Consider the following 18,522-nt stretch of genomic DNA (forward strand, 5'->3'; position numbering starts at 1 on the left):
CACCTTTGACAAACTTTTAGCAGCATACGCAACAGGTTGTAGTTCACCCGACTCATTAGCTTTTTGGAGCACGCAACCAACTCCATATGACGAAGCATCACAGGCCAATACTAGACGTTTACATGGATCATAATTTACCAGCAGCTTGTTACAGCAAAGCAGATTAGTAGCTTTCTCAAAAGCTCTATCTTGAGACTCGCCCCAAACCCACTTGTCGCCTTTTCTTAGCAGCATGTGCAGTGGCTCTAATAAGGTGCTCAATCTAGGTAAGAAATTACCGAAGTAGTTGAGTAGACCAAGGAACGAACGCAGCTCCGTCACATTCTGAGGCTTGGGTGCATTTATGATGACCTTGGCTTTCGAGTCCGTAGTCTTGATGCCGTCAGCAGCAATTTTCCTCCCCCGGAATTCGACTTCTGGTGCCACGAAGACCCACTTTGAATGTTTCAGTCTGAGTCCCGCTTTGTCCAGATGATGTAGAACCTCTTCCAGGTTTTTCAGATGTTCGGCGGTGTCACAACCTGTGACCAGGATGTCATCTTGGAACACGATGATTCTAGGGATGGCCTTCAGTAGACCCTCCATGTTCCTCTGAAATATGGCTGCAGCCGAGCGAATTCCAAAAGGACACCTGTTGTAGATAAACAGTCCTTTATGAGTGTTGATGCATGTAAGTTTCTTCGATGTCTCGACCAGCTCCTGTGACATGTAAGCCGACGTCAGATCCAGTTTAGTGAACGACTTCCCCCCCGGCTAGCATTGCAAACAGGTCATCAGCCTTCAGTAACGGGTATTGATCCTGTTTCGAAACTCGTTTGATCATAACCTTGTAGTCTCCACAAATCCTGACAGTGCCATCACTCTTCAACACAGGAACAATGGGGCTGGCCCATTCGTTAAATTCGACCGGTGATATGACCACTTCATGCTGGAGTCTGTCAAGTTCGATTTTGACCTTCTTCCTCATCATGTACGGAATCGCCCGAGCTTTATGATGGATAGGTCTTGCATCCGAGTCCACGTGGATCTGCACCTTGGCGATTGCCGATGCCTGGTTCAAACAGCGAGGGGAACTTGCTCAGCACTTGATCACATGGAGTATCATCCTCCAACACTTTGATATCGTTCCAATTCCATTTGATTTTTTCTAGCCAATTCCTGCCGAACAGCGTTGGACCATTGCCTGGAACAATCCATAATGGTAAATCATGAACCACACCATCATACGACACCTTGACTACTGCACTGCCAATCGCCGTTATGAGTTCTTTAGTGTACGTACGCAATTTGGCCTTGACTGGACTCAGCTTAGGCCTCACAGCCTTTGTATCCCACAGCGTGTCGAATGTTCTCTGGCTCATTATTGATTGACTCTCACCCTTGTCCAATTCCATCGGTACTGGCACACCATTAAGTTTCACATTAATCATTATCGGTTGGCTCTTTGTTAGAAACAAATACAGTCCATACACTTCCTCCTCTGGTATCTCGGATTGCATATCCGGATCCGTGCTATACTGGTCATCATCCTCCACGTGGTGTGTCACAGCACGCTTGCTCAGTTGTGGACACATGCACTGGAGATGCCCCAGTTTCGAACACCTTTACAAATGTACTGTTTAAACCGACACTGATGAGGTAGATGATTGCCCCCACAACGCCAACATGGTGAAATCGGATTCATTCCTGATGGCGGACTTTGGGCAGCCACAGATTTCGCATACGCAGTCGAGTAGGCCCTGCCATATGCAGCTCTGCCAAATGACGATACAATCTTGTTTACAGTACTTGCTGAGTTGCGATTTTTAGATGAAATCTGCTTTAAGTTTTTGTCCGTCGTCATGAATGCTTGGGCAATCGTGATGGCCTTGCTCAAATCCAGCGTCGCCAGTAGCTTACGCAAGATCACCTCGTGGTTGATGCCGATTACAAAGAAGTCCCGCAGCATGTCTCCAAACGCGTTTTCAAACTTACACGGTCTAGCTAGACGTCTTAGGTCGGCAATGAATTCCGACACATCCTGGCCCTCAGAACGAACGTGCTTATAGAATCGATATCGTGAGATGATGATGCCTTCTTCTGGTTTGAGATGGTCATATACCAGAGCACACAATTCCTTATAGTCCTTGTCCATTGGACTTGCAGGCGAGAGAAGAGTATTTATGAGTCCATAGATTTTCAGACCGCAAACCATGAAGAAGACTGCCCTGTGCCTAACTGCATCAGTGGGTTCCTCCATTTTTTTGGCCTTGAAGTACTGGTCCACGAGAGCTACAAAATCTGCCGAGTCCCCTCCCTCCACAATTCTCTCCAGAATTTCAATTGTGCGCATTTTTTGCATGCGAAGGTTCGTAAGTTACCTCGTCGCCAAATGTTATGTATGTAATAACTCAATAGACTGAATACTGTAAACTAACACAGGTACAAACCTGGCTCTGCTTTATTAGGGCCCAAAGTGGTTACATTACATGATGGCTCGCCTTTTATACCTGGGCCACACACATGTGCGGACAGCCCAATGACCTCCGACAGTGGCGCCACCTGGTGGTTAGTAACCCCAAGCATACATACATGACAATTCTGTCCCAGAATTAAACAACTAAACAGTTTTTAGCCAAAACAACGATCAATTGCCAATAAATTATTTGCAGCATTAGTATATAAGTCCTTAATGTGTTCATATGACATTTCATTGTCCAATATTATATAGAGGTATTAACCCATTTAAAATAGATTAAAACTTCCATAAAAATAGCAATCAAAGGAACTTCATAGTACATTCCTATCACACACTTTTAGACTGACCCGAACCCTAGCCCAACAGCAAACAACACACAGGTCTCTATATATGGAATACAAGATGGGGTAGAAATTCGTTCGAGACTCTGTTGCAGCATTAATGCAGGTGGGGCAGTAATTTTTGCACCGGGAAATGGTTTGCGTCTGCAGCCGCAAAATTCATCAGCTGAGCCCTGAGTGTGGAGCGGAGCGCTAAGGGAGGCATTCCACACCTCTTGTAGGGCGCTCGGCCAGCTGAGCAAGTGAAAATCCCGAACTAAACAGCCGGCCTCAGAGAGGCCTAAGAGAGGCTTCACTGGAAAAAAAAATCGGTGAATAAAAACCCCCAAAACATTCCCAATACCTTACTGACCCCACAACAACATTAATCGTAAAAATAAAAAAATAAAAAGCAATCACTCTTACCTCAGGTAGACATTCCTTCCCTCACTGCGACCAGTACAGCTCGGACCGCCCACTTTCCCATGCAGGTCCACTGGGGCACGCTACGGATCATGTGTGAAACAAATTTCAAAACACTGTCGCAACCAGGGGCATTGCACACTGGCTCGCCTCTCCTGGGCAGTACTGCTTCGCGCCCCCACAAACCCAGCACTGAATGTCCCGGTGGGGCACTGGAAGATTGCTGCCCGCCCGGAAGTGATTTCCGCACCACTACCGTCTCTCCGGGTCGCAAACAGAGGCGGCAACATTCCAAAAATACAGCCCGATGACTGGTAATGTGGTACAACATTAAACATACAATTTTTGGATGGATCTTCAATGAGATTCACCAATAGTAGTCATATCTTCTGTTACCTAAAACATTGATGAGTTAGACGCGTGTATAAATTCTAATTATATGTACAGTCAAATCCAAATTTTTAGAAATACAGAATTCCAATTTACCAAATCAGTACTTCTTTGCTCCATTTTTTATGATGCCTGATTCATTTACAACATGCAATTATACAATCTGCATCCAAGCATGGCACTTCTCCCAATGATTTGTTTGTCTGTGCTTGCACTGCTGCATAAAGCAGCAGCATATGAGAAATCTAATCTTTTTCATGTAAGTACTTCTTTTGTAAAAGGTAATTCATTTTTTTAATGAGGTTTTACATTTGGAACTTTTTTTGTCTTTGTGATATTGATTGGCTTAGCTTCAAAATAAATTAATGTGATAAAGACTACGTGTGCGGGAAGTGTATCCGCCTCCAGCTCCTGACGGACCGCGTTGCGGAATTGGAGCTGAAGGTGGATTCACTCTGGAGCATCCACGATGCTGAGAATGAAGTGAATAGCTCGTTTAGTGAGTTGATCTTACCGCAGGTAAAGGGTCCACAGCCAGAAAGAGAATGGAAGACCAACAGGAACAGCAGTGCAAGGAAGGTAGTGCATGTATCCCCTGCGGTCATCCCCCTGCAAAACAGATACACCGCTTTGAGTAATCTTGAGGGGGATGACTCATCACTGTGGAGCAGCAGCAGCCAAGTTCATGGCACCGTGGCTGGCTCTGCTGCACAGGAGGGCAGGAAAAAGAGTGGGAGAGTGATAGTGATAGGGGATTCAATTGTAAGGGGAATAGATAGGCGTTTCTGCGGCCGCAACCGAGACTCCAGGATGGCATGTTGCCTCCCTGGTGCAAGGGTCAAGGATGTCTCGGAGCGGGAGCAGGACATTCTGAAAAGGGAGGGTGAACAGCCAGTTGTCGTGGTACACATTGGTATCAATGATATAGGTAAAAAAGGGGATGAGGTCCTACGAGACGAGTTTAAGGAGCAAGGAGCTAAATTAAAAAGTAGGACCTCAAAAGTAGTAATCTCGGGATTGCTACCAGTGCCACATGCTAGTCAGAGTAGGAATCGCAGGATAACTCAGATGAATATGTGGCTTGAGCAGTGGTGCAGCAGGGAGAGATTCACATTCCTGGGGCATTGGAACCAGTTCTGGGGGAGGTGGGACCAGTACAAAGCAGATGGTCTGCACCTAGGCAGGACTGGAACCAATGTCCGAGGAGGAGTGTTTGCTAGTGCTGTTGGGGAGGAGTTAAACTAATATGGCAGGGGGATGGGAACCAATGCAGGGAGACAGAGGGAAACAAAATGGAGACAGAAGCAAAAGACAGAAAGGAGATGAGTAAAAGTGGAGGGCAGAGAAACCCAAGGCAAAAAACAAAAAGGGCCACTTTGCAGCAAAATACTAAAGGGTCTAAGTGTGTTAAAAAGGCAAGCCTGAAGTCTCTGTGCCTCAATGCGAGGAGTATTCGGAATAAGGTGGACGAATTAACTGTGCAGATAGCAGTTAATGGATACGATGTGGTTGGCATCACAGAGACATGGCTCCAGGATGACCAAGGCTGGGAACTCAACATCCAAGGGTATTCAACATTTAGGAAGGACAGACAGAAAGGAAAAGGAGGCGGGGTGGCGTTGCTGGTTAAAGAGGAAATTAATGCAATTGTAAGGAAAGACATTAGCTTGGATGATGTGGAATCGGTATGGGTGGAGCTACGGAATATCAAAGGGCAAAAAACGCTCGTGGGAGTTGTGTACAGACCTCCAAACAGTAGTAGTGATGTTGGGGAGGGCATCAAACAGGAAATTAGGGGTGCATGCAATAAAGGTGCAGCAATTATCATGGGTGACTTTAATATGCATATAGATTGGGCTAACCAAACCGGAAACAATACGGTGGAGGAGGATTTCCTGGAATGCATAAGGGATGGTTTTCCAGGCCAATATGTCAAGGAAGCAACTAGTGGGGAGGCCATCTTAGACTGGGTGTTGTGTAATGAGAGAGGATTAATTAGCAATCTCGTTGTGCGAGGCCCCTTGGGGAAGAGTGACCATAATATGGTGGAATTCTACATTAGGATGGAGAATGAAACAGTTAATTCAGAGACCATGGTACAGAACTTAAAGAAGGGTAACTTTGAAGGTATGAGGCGTAAATTGACTAGGATAGATTGGCGAATGATACTTAAGGGGTTGACAGTGGATTGGCAATGGCAGACATTTAGAGACCGCATGGATGAACTACAACAATTGTACATCCTGTCTGGCGTAAAAATAAAAAGGGGAAGGTGGCTCAACCTTGGCTATCAAGGGAAATCAGGGACCGTATTAAAGCCAAGGAAGTGGCATACAAATTGGCCAGAAATAGCAGCGAACCCGGGGACTGGGAGAAATTTAGAACTCAGCAAAGGAGAACAAAGGGTTTGATTAGGGCAGGGAAAATAGAGTACGAGAGGAAGCTTGCAGTGAACATTAAAATGGACTGCAAAAGCTTCTATAGATATGTAAAGAGAAAAAGGTTAGTAAAGGCAAACGTAGGTACTCTGCAGTCAGAATCAGGGGAAGTCATAACTGGGAACAAAGAAATGGCAGACCAATTGAACAAGTACTTTGGTTCGGTATTCACTAAGGAGAACACAAACAACCTTCCGGATATAAAAAGGGTCAGAGGGTCTAGTAAGAAGGAGGAACTGAGCAAAATCCTTATCAGTCGGGAAATTGTGTTGGGGAAATTGATGAGATTGAAGGCCGATAAATCCCAGGGCCTGATGGTCTGCATCCCAGAGTACTTAAGGAGGTGACCTTGGAGATAACGGATGCATTGACAGTCATTATCCAACATTCCATAGACTCTGGATCAGTTCCTATGGAGTGGAGGGTAGCCAATGTAACCCCACTTTTTAAAAAAGGAGGGAGAGAGAAAACAGGGAATTATAGACCGGTCAGCCTGACATCGGTCGTGGGTAAAATGATGGAATCAATTATCAAGGATGTCATAGCAGCGCATTTGGAAAGAGGTGACATAATAGTTGTCCAAGTCAGCATGGATTTGTGAATGGGAAATCATGCTTGAAAAATCCTCTGGAATTTTTTGAGGATGTTTCCAGTAGAGTGGACAAGAGAGAACCAGTTGATGTGGTGTATTTGGACTTTCAGAAGGCTTTCGGCAAGGTCCCACACAAGAGATTAATGTGCAAAGTTAAAGCACATGGGATTGGGGGTAGTGTGCTGACGTGGATTGAGAACTGGTTGGCAGACAGGAAGCAAAGAGTAGGAGTAAATGGGTACTTTTCAGAATGGCAGGCAGTGACTAGTGGGGTACCGTGCTGGGGCCCCAGCTGTTTACATTGTACATTAATGATTTAGATGAGGGGATTAAATGTAATATCTCCAAATTTGCGGATGACACTAAGTTGGGTGGCAGTGTGAGCTGCGAGGAGGATGCTATGAGGCTGCAGAGTGACTTGGATAGGTTAGGTGAGTGGGCAAATGCATGGCAGATGAAGTATAATGTGGATAAATGTGAGGTTATCCACTTTGGTGGTAAAAACAGAGAGACAGATTATTATCTGAATGGTGACAGATTAGGAAAAGGGGAGATGCAACGAGACCTGGATGTCATGGTACATCAGTCATTGAAGGTTGGCATGCAGGTACAGCAGGCGGTAAAGAAAGCAAATGGCATGTTGGCCTTCATAACGAGGAGATTTGAGTACAGGGGCAGGGAGGTGTTACTCCAGTTGCACAGGGCCTTGGTGAGGCCACACCTGGAGTATTGTGTACAATTTTGGTCTCCTAACTTGAGGAAGGATGTTCTTGTTATTGAGGGAGTGCAGTGAAGGTTCACCAGACTGATTCCCGAGATGGCGGGACTGCCCTATCAAGAAAGACTGGATCAACTGGGCTTGTATTCACTGGAGTTCAGAAGAATGAGAGGGGACCTCATAGAAACGTTTAAAATTCTGATGGGTTTAGACAGGTTAGATGCAGGAAGAATGTTCCCAATGTTGGGGAAGTCCAGAACCAGGGGCACAGTCTAAGGGTAAGGGGTAAGCCATTTAGGACCGAGATGAGGAGAAACTTCTTCACACAGAGAGTGGTGAACCTGTGGAATTCTCTACCACAGAAAGTTGTTGAGGCCAATTCACTAAATATATTCAAAAAGGAGTTAGATGTAGTCCTTACTACTAGAGGGATCAAGGGGTATGGCGAGAAAGCAGGAATGGGGTACTGAAGTTGCATGTTCAGCCATGAACCCATTGAATGGCGGTGCAGGCTCGAAGGGCCGAATGGCCTACTCCTGCACCTATTTTCTATGCTTCTGTGTTTCAAATTAGTCATATTTTCCACCTAACTGATCAAAACAGATAATTCTGGTTCATGTAGAAAATTGTTTGGCAAAATAATTTTTATGGTTTAAATGGTGGAATGTTAAATGGTGAGAGCGCCGGACAATTCAAGTTTTGAGGTTTAACTGTTATTGTTATGTTCTTGGATGCTCTGATAATGACTCCACGAGGCAATGTGTTGTACTTGAACTGTCATGACCATAGTCCTTTATTGATAACTCCAGAGTGAGGATCACACCTGGTGGCCTGCCTTTTATACTCGGCCAGGCACACCTGTACAGGTAACCTACAAGTCTCCCACTGCTGTGCCCTCTGGTGGCACACCTTGTGATAGTACAAACAATAGCCATGTAGGATTCTCCCCCAAGCCTTTAGTGCAAATCACTTTTGCATTGACTGTGCTCTGGGCTTAGCTCTATTGGTTGACTCTTGGCGGGTTGTTTCAATCTTGGGTGAGTGGTTGGTGTTTTGTTGGCAGTAGAGTGCTGGTAGTTGCTGTTTGTGTGTGTCCCTGACCAGTCCATTCTCCACTCTCCACGCCCACCCCCACCCCGCCCCCACATATAGATTATGCCGGAGGCTCATTGCATTCATATACATTCAAGTCCAGAAAAACAAGTTTCATTATATTTGTGGTTCAGTTGTGAGACAAGTACGTTGGACTGGTGAGATACATTATCGATACATACGGGGGATCGGTACCCGGTGCGTAAGGACAAGCTAGTTTCAGAACTGCTGGATGGTGTCCAGGCAGTCTGGTGGCGGTGCTGTGCCCATTTCTGGCCATGGGAACCCGGTTGGCTCAAGTTGCTTGCCCTCGGGGCTGTTGCTGTTGCTCCTAGCGTCAGGCAGGTTCACAGATGCCTGTGACCTCGCTGTCGTTTCTTTGCACCCTGGGTCACTGCTGCTCCCTGAGGAGCTGTCGTCTAGCAGTGCAGCAAGAACTGCTGACTCGCTAGCCTGGGCGTTATTTGGTTTGGGATCCTGGCTGGTCCCGGTCCCCTTTGGGAGGATTGTTGCGGGTGACCCTTCGTTCCCGGGTATGGTCTTGGTGGCGATGGGGTCTGGGGGCTGCGCCTTAGCACAGTTTGCTCTTTCAAGCTAGTGGTGGTTGGTGCCTTTGGGTGCCTGAGAGGCGGAGCCGATCAGGGGCAGTGTATCGATACCGGTGCCGTTGCCCTCTTGAGATCGCTTGCTCTGCAGCTCGTGTGTAGGTTGCTTGTGGCCACACTCCATGGTGCATAACTCTGGTCCCAGGGACGCAGGCTACAGCGTTGGGTAGCTCGCTGGATCTGTGTGCTCCCAATGGGTGTCTGCCCGCTGCACTGGCTGTGTGCAATTAAAATCCTACATTGCACAACGTTTCATTACTTATTGTGACTTTTCCTTGCTTGTTGCATGTACACGATTCTGATCATCAATTACATATTTTACATGATCGCAATCGTGCGACTTTTCCATGCTTATTGCATGTACACAACTCTGATCATCAGTTACACATTTTATCTTTAACTCACAGTTGCTATTACATTGCTTGATTGTGTGGAACTGTCCCTTTAAGTATGGTGGGTTGCATGCCTCCTTTCAGGGAGCCTTGCTTTCTTTACCCCAATCCTCTTCTCCGTTTGGTGCCATGTGTTGTTCCATCAGCGCTGCACCTCGTGGTCTGGCCGCGGCCATCTTTTTCTTCAGCGCATCACCTTGTGGTTCAGGCGCCATCTTTCCTCCATCCACGATGTCGACTGCGGTGATCCTCTTCTCCCCGAGTTCTGCCTCCGACGCTGGGAAGCCGCCTCTGGATCTGATTTTCTTTCTCCGGAGTCCTGCCACTGGAGCCTGGAAGGTGCGCTCGGGTCGTCCCCGCTGGATCATCTCCACGCAGTCGTGCTGGGCGGTCTGTACCTCGGGTACTGTGGTGTTCTGTTCTCTGGTGCCGGATCCAACCTCAGGTGAGGGCTTGCTTTGCCTCTGAGCGCAGAGGACGTCGATCGCTGGAGGGGTGAAGTCTTCCCACTTCCAATGGATCTTCTCCATCCACCTTCTTCCGAGTAGCGTTGGTCCATCACCTGCAACAATCCACAGAGGTAACTTGTGCACCATGCCATCATGGAGTACCTTAACATCCGCACTACCACCGACTAGGATAAGTTCATCAGTGTAGGTGCGCAGCTTTGCCTGAACCGGGACCAACTTGGGTTGTTCAGCTTGATTGTCCCATAGCCTTTCAAAGGCTTCTTGATTCATTACTGACTGGCTCGCCCCTGTGTCCACTTCCATGAAGACTGGAATGCCATCTATCTTGACTTCCATCCTCAACGGGGAACTCTCGGTGTGCAGGTAAACATGCTATATACCTCGTCGTGGGGCTGAGCTGTCTCTCTGCCTCTCGTTTCATAATCCGCGCTGGATTCATGGCCATCTGCAGACTCTTTATCGACACAGTGTGTCATATTTCTCTTACACATTCACTGGAGGTGGCCCTTTGTGCTGCAGCCTTTACACACATGGTCTTTAAAACGCCACTGGTGAGTCCTATGATTCCCTCCACAACGCCAGCCTGGAGCTACTCGATTAGCCCCTCTTGGTGGACTCTGAGTTAAGGGACTCGGGGACCAGTTCTCTCTTCCCGAGAAGGTTCATGTTCTACAGTCCAGCCTCTAAAAGGCGCCACTCTGTGCACAGTACTTGCCGGGTTTGAGTCCGGAGGCCGAGTCATCTGCCTAGAGCCGCAGGTCAAGGTCATGAGTGTCTGGCTCACAGAGATGGCATTCTGCAGTGTGACTGTGGTATCCGCCAACAGTGGCTTATGAAGAAGGCCCTCATGGCCGATTACAATGACAAAAATGTCCCACAGCGCTTCGGTGAGGTGGTCGCCGAAATCACACGGTGCCGCCAGCCTCCTGAGGTCTGCAGCATATTTCGCGATTTCCTGGCCTTCGGGCTGTCGGTGGGTGTAGCACCAGTGTCTGGCTGTGAGGATGCTCTCCTTGGGCTTGATTTGCTCATGGATCAGTGTTACGAGCTCCTCATACGTTTTGGTCGTTGTCTTCGCTGGTGCCAGCAAGACCCTGCCAGGTTGTCACCTGCCAGGCCGTTTGCTGTGAAGAAATGGTCGAGCCTCTTCACAAAGGCGTCCCAATCATCACCATCGGCAAACTGCTGCAACGTACCAAGGGTTTCCATTTTTACGTGAAAGTCCATAATCTCATGGCCAATTGTCCTTGGATGCTATGATAATGACTGCTCAAGGCAATATGTTGTACATGAACTGGAATGACCTTAGTCCTTTATTGATAACTCCAGAATGAGGATCACACCTGGTGGCCTGCCTTTTATACTAGGCCAGGTACACCTGTACAGGGAACCTACAAGTCTCCCACTGCTGTGCCCTCTGGTGGCACACCTTGTGATAGTACAAACAGTAGCCATGTAGGATACATGACAGTTATCAAACGGTGACTATCTATTCCTTGTGTCTTCTTTAGTTTGGTGAATCTTATAATTAAGCATCCTATTATTATATGTTTATTTTTCAAGCTGTTTTAGGCATGTTAAAACTGTTTTACATGCACAAATGATGAGAGATGAATATGCAGTAAGGGTCTTTGCAATGTTTTAGTTCCACTTCAAAAAACACAAATGGAAGAAGTGGAACAGTATTTGCAGGGCTAAGTATGAGGAAAGAGCAGGGGAGTGGGACTAATTCAATTGCTCTTTCAAAGAACCAACCCAGGCATGATGGGTCAATTGACCTCCTTCTGTGCTGTATCATTCTATGATTCAAGTAGAACTCACAATAGTAAAACCTCCATACCGAGGACAATTTTTCCTTAACTAATTATTTTTACATGGGGTATTAAATGCAAGGTTATTGATCCTGATTAACACTGAGTTGTGTTGTATGTACTCCAGAACTAAAATAATTAACCCATCTCTAGCTGATGGGTTAATTAAGTTGTACAAAGACAAAAAATGGCTGCCATTAAGCTCCTCAGAAGTGGATCCATTGTATTGCAAGAAATGTTGGTGTTCCGAGGGACCTGGGTGTCCTTCTACATGAATCACTGAATGTTAACATGCAGGTACAGCAAGCAACTAAGAAAGTAAATGGTGTGTTGGCCTTTAGTATAAGAGGATTTGAGTATAAGAGTAAAGGAGGTCGAAATGCCCACCGCCCGAAACTAGCCGCACCTACCGCTTTCGAAGGGTTGGACAATCCGGAGAAATTCAGGTCTTGGTGGTTTTTTTGGGAGCGGGTGGAAATGGACTCGTCATCAGGGCGGAAGTGAGGTCGGGTCGGAGTGGCCGCCACTAGCGGGGTGACGCTCCAAGTCATCACGCTGTCGCATCACAACGTCCCTCCCCTTCAGTTAAAGGAGAGGGATGCTGCGAACTCTGCAGCCACTTTAGTGACAAACACTGGGCCATCAGGGAGGGTTTCGGCCGGGCCAGCAGCCTGGCACCCGTGGACATAATTGTCGGACTGACCTGGCAGTCTGCCAACAAAAAAAAAATAACATGGAGTCGCTGGCAGTGCCATCTTCCTTTAAAGCGGCTGCACTGCCCAGCCACAGAAAGGGTACCAACAGCAAGAGCTATTGGGGACACCGACCAGCAGCGATGCCGCTCCTGCAGGGCAATTTCAGAAAGGGGTTGCCACCGGTAGGTAAGGGGTTGGCGCGGGGACGACGTGACAGGAAAATGGGCGGAGCGGTCCCGTACACCGCTCCAAAAATAAAGGAGGGCAATATCAAAAATGGCGGCCCCTCTGCAGCAACTCGGTGGCCAATCCGCACTGACTCGTGGCCCCCGCTTTCAAGGGGCCACGGGCCTTATAGAAAGGGGCAATTTCGGCCCAGAAATGTCTTACTGCAATTATATAGAGCCATGGTGAGACCACACCTGGAGTATTATGTACAGTTTTGGTCTCCTTACCCAAAGAAGAATGTACTTGCCATAGAGGGAGTGCAATGAAGGTTCACCAGACTGATTGCTGGGATGGGAGGATTGTCCTATGAGGAGAGATTGAGTAGACTAGGCCTATATTCTCTAGAGTTTTGAAAAATGAAAAGTGATCTCATTGAAACATACAAAATTCTTATGGAGCTTGACAGGGTAGATGCAGGGAGGATGTTTCCCCTGCTGGGGAGTCTAGAACCAGGGGTCACAGTCTCAGAATAAGGGGTCATTAATTTAGGATTGAGATGAGGAGAAACTTCTTCACATAAGAACATAAGAAATAGGAACAGGACTAAACTATTCGTCCCCTTGAATCTGCTTCACCATTCAATGAGATCATGGCTGATCTTCTACCTCAAATCCACTTTCTGCACTATCCCCATATCAGAGGATGGTGAATCTTTGGAATTGTCTACCCCAGAGGGTTGCGGAGGCTCAGTCGTTGAGTACATTTAAGACAAAGATATTAAGGGAATTGAGGAGTATGGGGATAGTGCAGGAAAGTGGAGGTAGAAGATCAACCACGATCTCATTGAATGGTGAAGCAGGTTCAAGGGGACAAATGGTTTACTCCTGCTCCTATTTCTTATGTTCTTATTACATTAGCAAGGGATCAAAGTAGCCATACTTTGTAAACATTCTTTACTGTTTACATCACAAAATACAACAATAGATCAATTATATGCAAATAAAACTCTTTTTAAAAAGAACACACATATCAACTTTGCCACAGTACAGCAATTTACATGTTGTAATAAAGTCCCTGCTTCAATGAGCATCCAATTGCAGAAAATCAAATACAACATAAAAAGTCCCAGTAACAATTAATAGGGACATTACTGATTATCTATACTAGCCTTGTAAGGGTAGAAAGAAAAGAGAGACTTGCATTTATATAGTGCCTTCCATGACCTCAGGACATCCCAAAGCATTTTACAGCCATCTTTGAAGTGTAGTCGCTGTTGTAATGTAGGAAACGCGGCAGCCAATCTGCGAACAGCAAGGTCCCACAAACAGCAATGTGACAATTAACAGATAATCTGTTTTTTTAGTGATGTTGATCGAGGGATAAATATTGGTCAGGACACCAGGGATAAATCCCCTGCTTTTCCCTGCCATGGGATCTTATCCATCCACCTGAAAGAGCAGATAGGGCTTTAGTTTAACATCTCATCTGAAAGATGGCACCTCTGACAATGCAGCACTCGCTCAGTATGGCACTGGAGTGTCAGCCTAGATTTATGTACTTGAGCCTCTGGAGTGGGACTCAGAGGCAAGCGTGCTACCAACTGAGCCACAGTAGAATGTGCATACATCTAGTAATCCAATCAGAAAAGAATAATAAAATCATTTTCTCATCCCTCCTTCTTTTAAATCTCTTTCATGTCCGTTTATGTCTCAATTCCATTCCCTTTCCTGCAGCCCTCAGTTCACTCCTCAGAAGATGAAAAGTAAAGAAATCCATGATAAGATGCTTTTCATAATACATTTTCTCAGCCAACATTTTACTTTGCAAAAGTACAAAACTGGTTCAGTGTAAATTTCTGTTCTCACAATTTTGAAAATGACAGAATAAACTCAACAATTAAGACCATTTTCCATGGCTCTAGGATTCCTGCACTTATGCTCTATATCCATGAGATTCTAACGGCACATGTCGGAGATCCCCTCACCCATTCTATCGCTCAGATACCCAACTATTCTCTGCCGAGAGACCCTGCCTACAATCCTTCCATCCTTTCCAAGTCTCCAAGATTTTACTTTTTGCTTTGATAATTGGGTTTTTGAATATTAATGTTTTGGTCAATTTGAATGAAATTTCCGATTATTTTAAGAGATATGAACCTATTCATTTAAAACTGATTAGTGTCTCTGTAAAAATAGCAACTATTCTGTAACTCCTCTTTCTTGTCCAACACCACCTGAATTATCCCCAATTCTGTGTCTCTAAAATCCCTGGCAGAGAAGTTTGTCTCGGACAGTGGGGCAAAATGTGTGGTATCGGATTGGCCGCCCATTATACACAGAGCCCAAAATCCCGTTTCATTGACTGCAATGGAACTGAGCACCATCCGAGATGAATTTCTAGGACTCTATGGGGGCAAAATTGCCCCTTTTTATAGCACCATTAGCGTCTCCGGGGAAGGAGGCTTTTTGCTGGGGGGAAGTGGGGGGGCGCTACCGTCTCCCGGGAAATTGCCAGGGAGTTTGCAGAAGTGGTGCCATTGCAGCGCCGCGCCCCATGGTCAACGCCCTGGGCCACCACAGACATCATCGCCATGTGCAGCGACCCCTCATCGCCCCGCGCCAACCCCTTAACACCACGCATAGGAAATTGCCCAAGGGCCACGAGGCTGGCACGAGTGGATGTCAACGCCAGCTTCACAGGTCGCGAAGCTGACCGGCATCCACTCTCAGGGCGCTCCTTAAAGGGGAGACCGCCAGCGCCCCGGGCCACCATCTCAGGTTGGTTCTACGATGGTGACCGTAACGTGCTCCGGACCGCCATTGTGCAGCACAGCACTCCCTTTTGGGTGTCGGGCTGCAGGCCCGGTTGCACACTGCCCTGGTGGCCGAGCGGATGTCATCAGAGGCCTTGCCGAGTGCGCAAAAGCCCTCCCCTTTAAGTGAAGGGAGGGCGTTAAAGCGCGTTAACTCTATCCGGGGCATCTGCGTAGCACTTCCCTCAGTGTCCCAGTCGCTCCCCAATTACGTTCCACCTCCTTTGAGGGGCAGTAAGGGCAATTCCATGGCTGGTGTGGGACTATTGCGCCAGACAGAGAAAGTCCCGGCCCCAGATGGTTGCCGTCTCCAATTGGGGCGCAGGGAAATTTTGCCTCCCTATTCCACTTTCCAATGATTGACCACGCTCACTATTTCTGAGTCACCCATCCTTGTGCTTCACAGTTACTTCTCACCCTCCTCTCAACCACTGATTTAGATCCCCTTCTTCTAGGAGCTCCCTTTTAATCTCAAGATCTTTCCTGCTAACCAAGTCTCCCATGTATCCTTCTGTCACAACTTGCATAGAAACATAGAAACATAGAAAATAGGTGCAGGAGTAGGCCATTCGGCCCTTCAAGCCTGCACCACCATTCAATAAGATCATGGCTGATCATTCACCTCAGTACCCCTTTCCTGCTTTCTCTCCATACCCCTTGATCCCTTTAGCCGTAAGGGCCATATCTAACTCCCTCTTGAATATATCTAATGAACTGGCATCAACAACTCTCTGCGGTAGGGAATTCCACAGGTTAACAACTCTCTGAGTGAAAAAGTGTCTCCTCATCTCAGTCCTAAATGGCCTACCCCTTATCCTTAGACTGTGTCCCCTAGTTCTGGACTTTCCCAACATTGGGAACATTCTTTCCGCATCTAACCTGTCCAGTCCCATCAGAATCTTATATGTTTCTATGAGATCCCCTCTCATCCTTCTAAACTCCAGTGTATAAAGGCCCAGTCAATCCAGTCTCTCCTCATATGTCAGTCCAGCCATCCCAGGAATCAATCTTGTGAACCTTTACTGCACTCCCTCAATAGCAAGAACGTCCTTCCTCAGATTAGGAGACCAAAACTGAACACAATATTCCAGGTGAGGTCTCACCAAGGCCCTGTATAGCTGCAGTAAGACCTCCCTGCTCCTGTACTCAAATCCCCTAGCTATGAAGGCCAACATACCATTTGCCTTCTTCACTGCCTGCTGTACCTGCATGCCAACTTTCAATGACTGATGAACCATGACACCCAAGTCTCATTGCACCCCCCCTTTTCCTAATCTGCCACCATTCAGATAATATTCTGCCTTCGTGTTTTTGCCCCCAAAGTGGCTAACCTCACATTTATCCACATTATACTGCATCTGCCATGCATTGGCCCACTCACCTAACCTGTCTAAGTCACCCTGCAGCCTCTTAGCGTCCTCCTCACAGCTCACACCATCACCCAGTTTAGTGTCATCTGCAAACTTGGAGATATTACACTCAATTCCTTCATCTAAATCATTACTGTATATTGTAAAGAGCTGGGGTCCCAGCACTGAGCCCTGCAGCACCCCACTAGTCACTGCCTGCCATTCTCAAAAGGACCCGTTTATCCCGACTCTCTGCTTCCTGTCTGCCAACCAGTTCTCTATCCACGTCAGTACATTACCCCCAATACCATGTGCTTTAATTTTGTACACCAATCTCTTGTGCGGGACCTTGTCAAAAGCCTTTTGAAAGTCCAAATACACCACATCCACTGGTTCTCCCTTGTCCACTCTACTAGTTACATCCTCAAAAAATTCCAGAAGATTTGTCAAGCATGATTTCCCTTTCATAAATCCATGCTGAATTGGACTGATCCTGTCACTGCTTTCCAAATGCGCTGCTATTTCATCTTTAATAATTGATTCCAACATTTTCCCCACTACTGATGTCAGGCTAATGTCGGTCTATAATTACCCGTTTTCTCTCTCTCTCCTTTTTTAAAAAGTGGTGTTACATTAGCTACCCTCCAGTCCATAGGAACTGATCCAGAGTCGATAGACTCACTTCACCGTACTTCACTCTAACGGTGACCAAGGCGAAATTTAATCTGAATATCCTCAATTGCAGTGAAAGCAGTCTTACTTTCTTCACGAGCACTAACGATTCTTCAATATTCTTCAATATTCCATCTATTAATGTTCCCTACTCTTGAAAGAACAAATTCGATGACTACAACAGTGGTGATGAAGGGAAATATAGCAAACAGAAAGAGATATTTAATACAGCCACAAGGAAAAGAGGTTTAAGATAAAGATGTAACCAGAGTAGAATCAGATGGACAGGTCCTTACTTACTTCCTGGGGGTAGCTTCATTATAAAAGTATCCTACCGTGTTTATGATGTTAGACATATATCCAATACAAAATAGTGGTCAGCAAAAGCTAGTGCTCCAAGGCACAGACTGCTGAATAACAGTAATCACATCATTTTTGTTTTGCATATCTACCCTACTGCACTCTAATCTTCTTAACTTGCCCATACACTTGGCATTAGAAAATAATAGTGGAACAAGTGCGATGCTGACTAATCATTGAGCCTATGAATCAGATACTCGTGTACATTTTCATACAAAGCAATATTTTTTCCCCATTAGAATAAGGGGGGAATTGGTTCATGCCTGAGCAAGTTCAACTTTTAAATTAACGCTTTTATTAAACAGTGACCCATTAACGGTTTTGGGAAGTTTATTTGTTTTGTTAATGTTCTAACACATACAGTGTCCACTGTGTGCACATCACGCAATATGAGGCTGCTGTAAAGTTTAGTGCATAGAGACTGTTTTTTGCCCACAGCTTTTAGTAAGAAGTGGTATTAGTTCAGTTCATGTGTTTTATCGTTTATGTTCCATGAAACTGCACTACCGCAGTTGATTGAAAGGTTTGAAATAGCAGCTAGAAGCTGTAGACTTTCAATACCCTCACCAAAATGGAAATAATGGTTCAGTCAGCAGTTATCCATCTCTACACAAATATACATTCTGAAACCAGTGAAACCAGTTTGTATAGCATGGTCATATATGGTCTAATAATCTGCTCAATGACTAAAAGGGACTGATACAAATAAAATAGGTAAGTTCAGCATCATAGCAACTCAAAAATAGAGTCTGGAGCC

This window comes from Pristiophorus japonicus, chromosome 3 (genome assembly GCF_044704955.1).
Source record: "Pristiophorus japonicus isolate sPriJap1 chromosome 3, sPriJap1.hap1, whole genome shotgun sequence".
NCBI classification, from domain to species: domain Eukaryota; kingdom Metazoa; phylum Chordata; class Chondrichthyes; family Pristiophoridae; genus Pristiophorus; species Pristiophorus japonicus.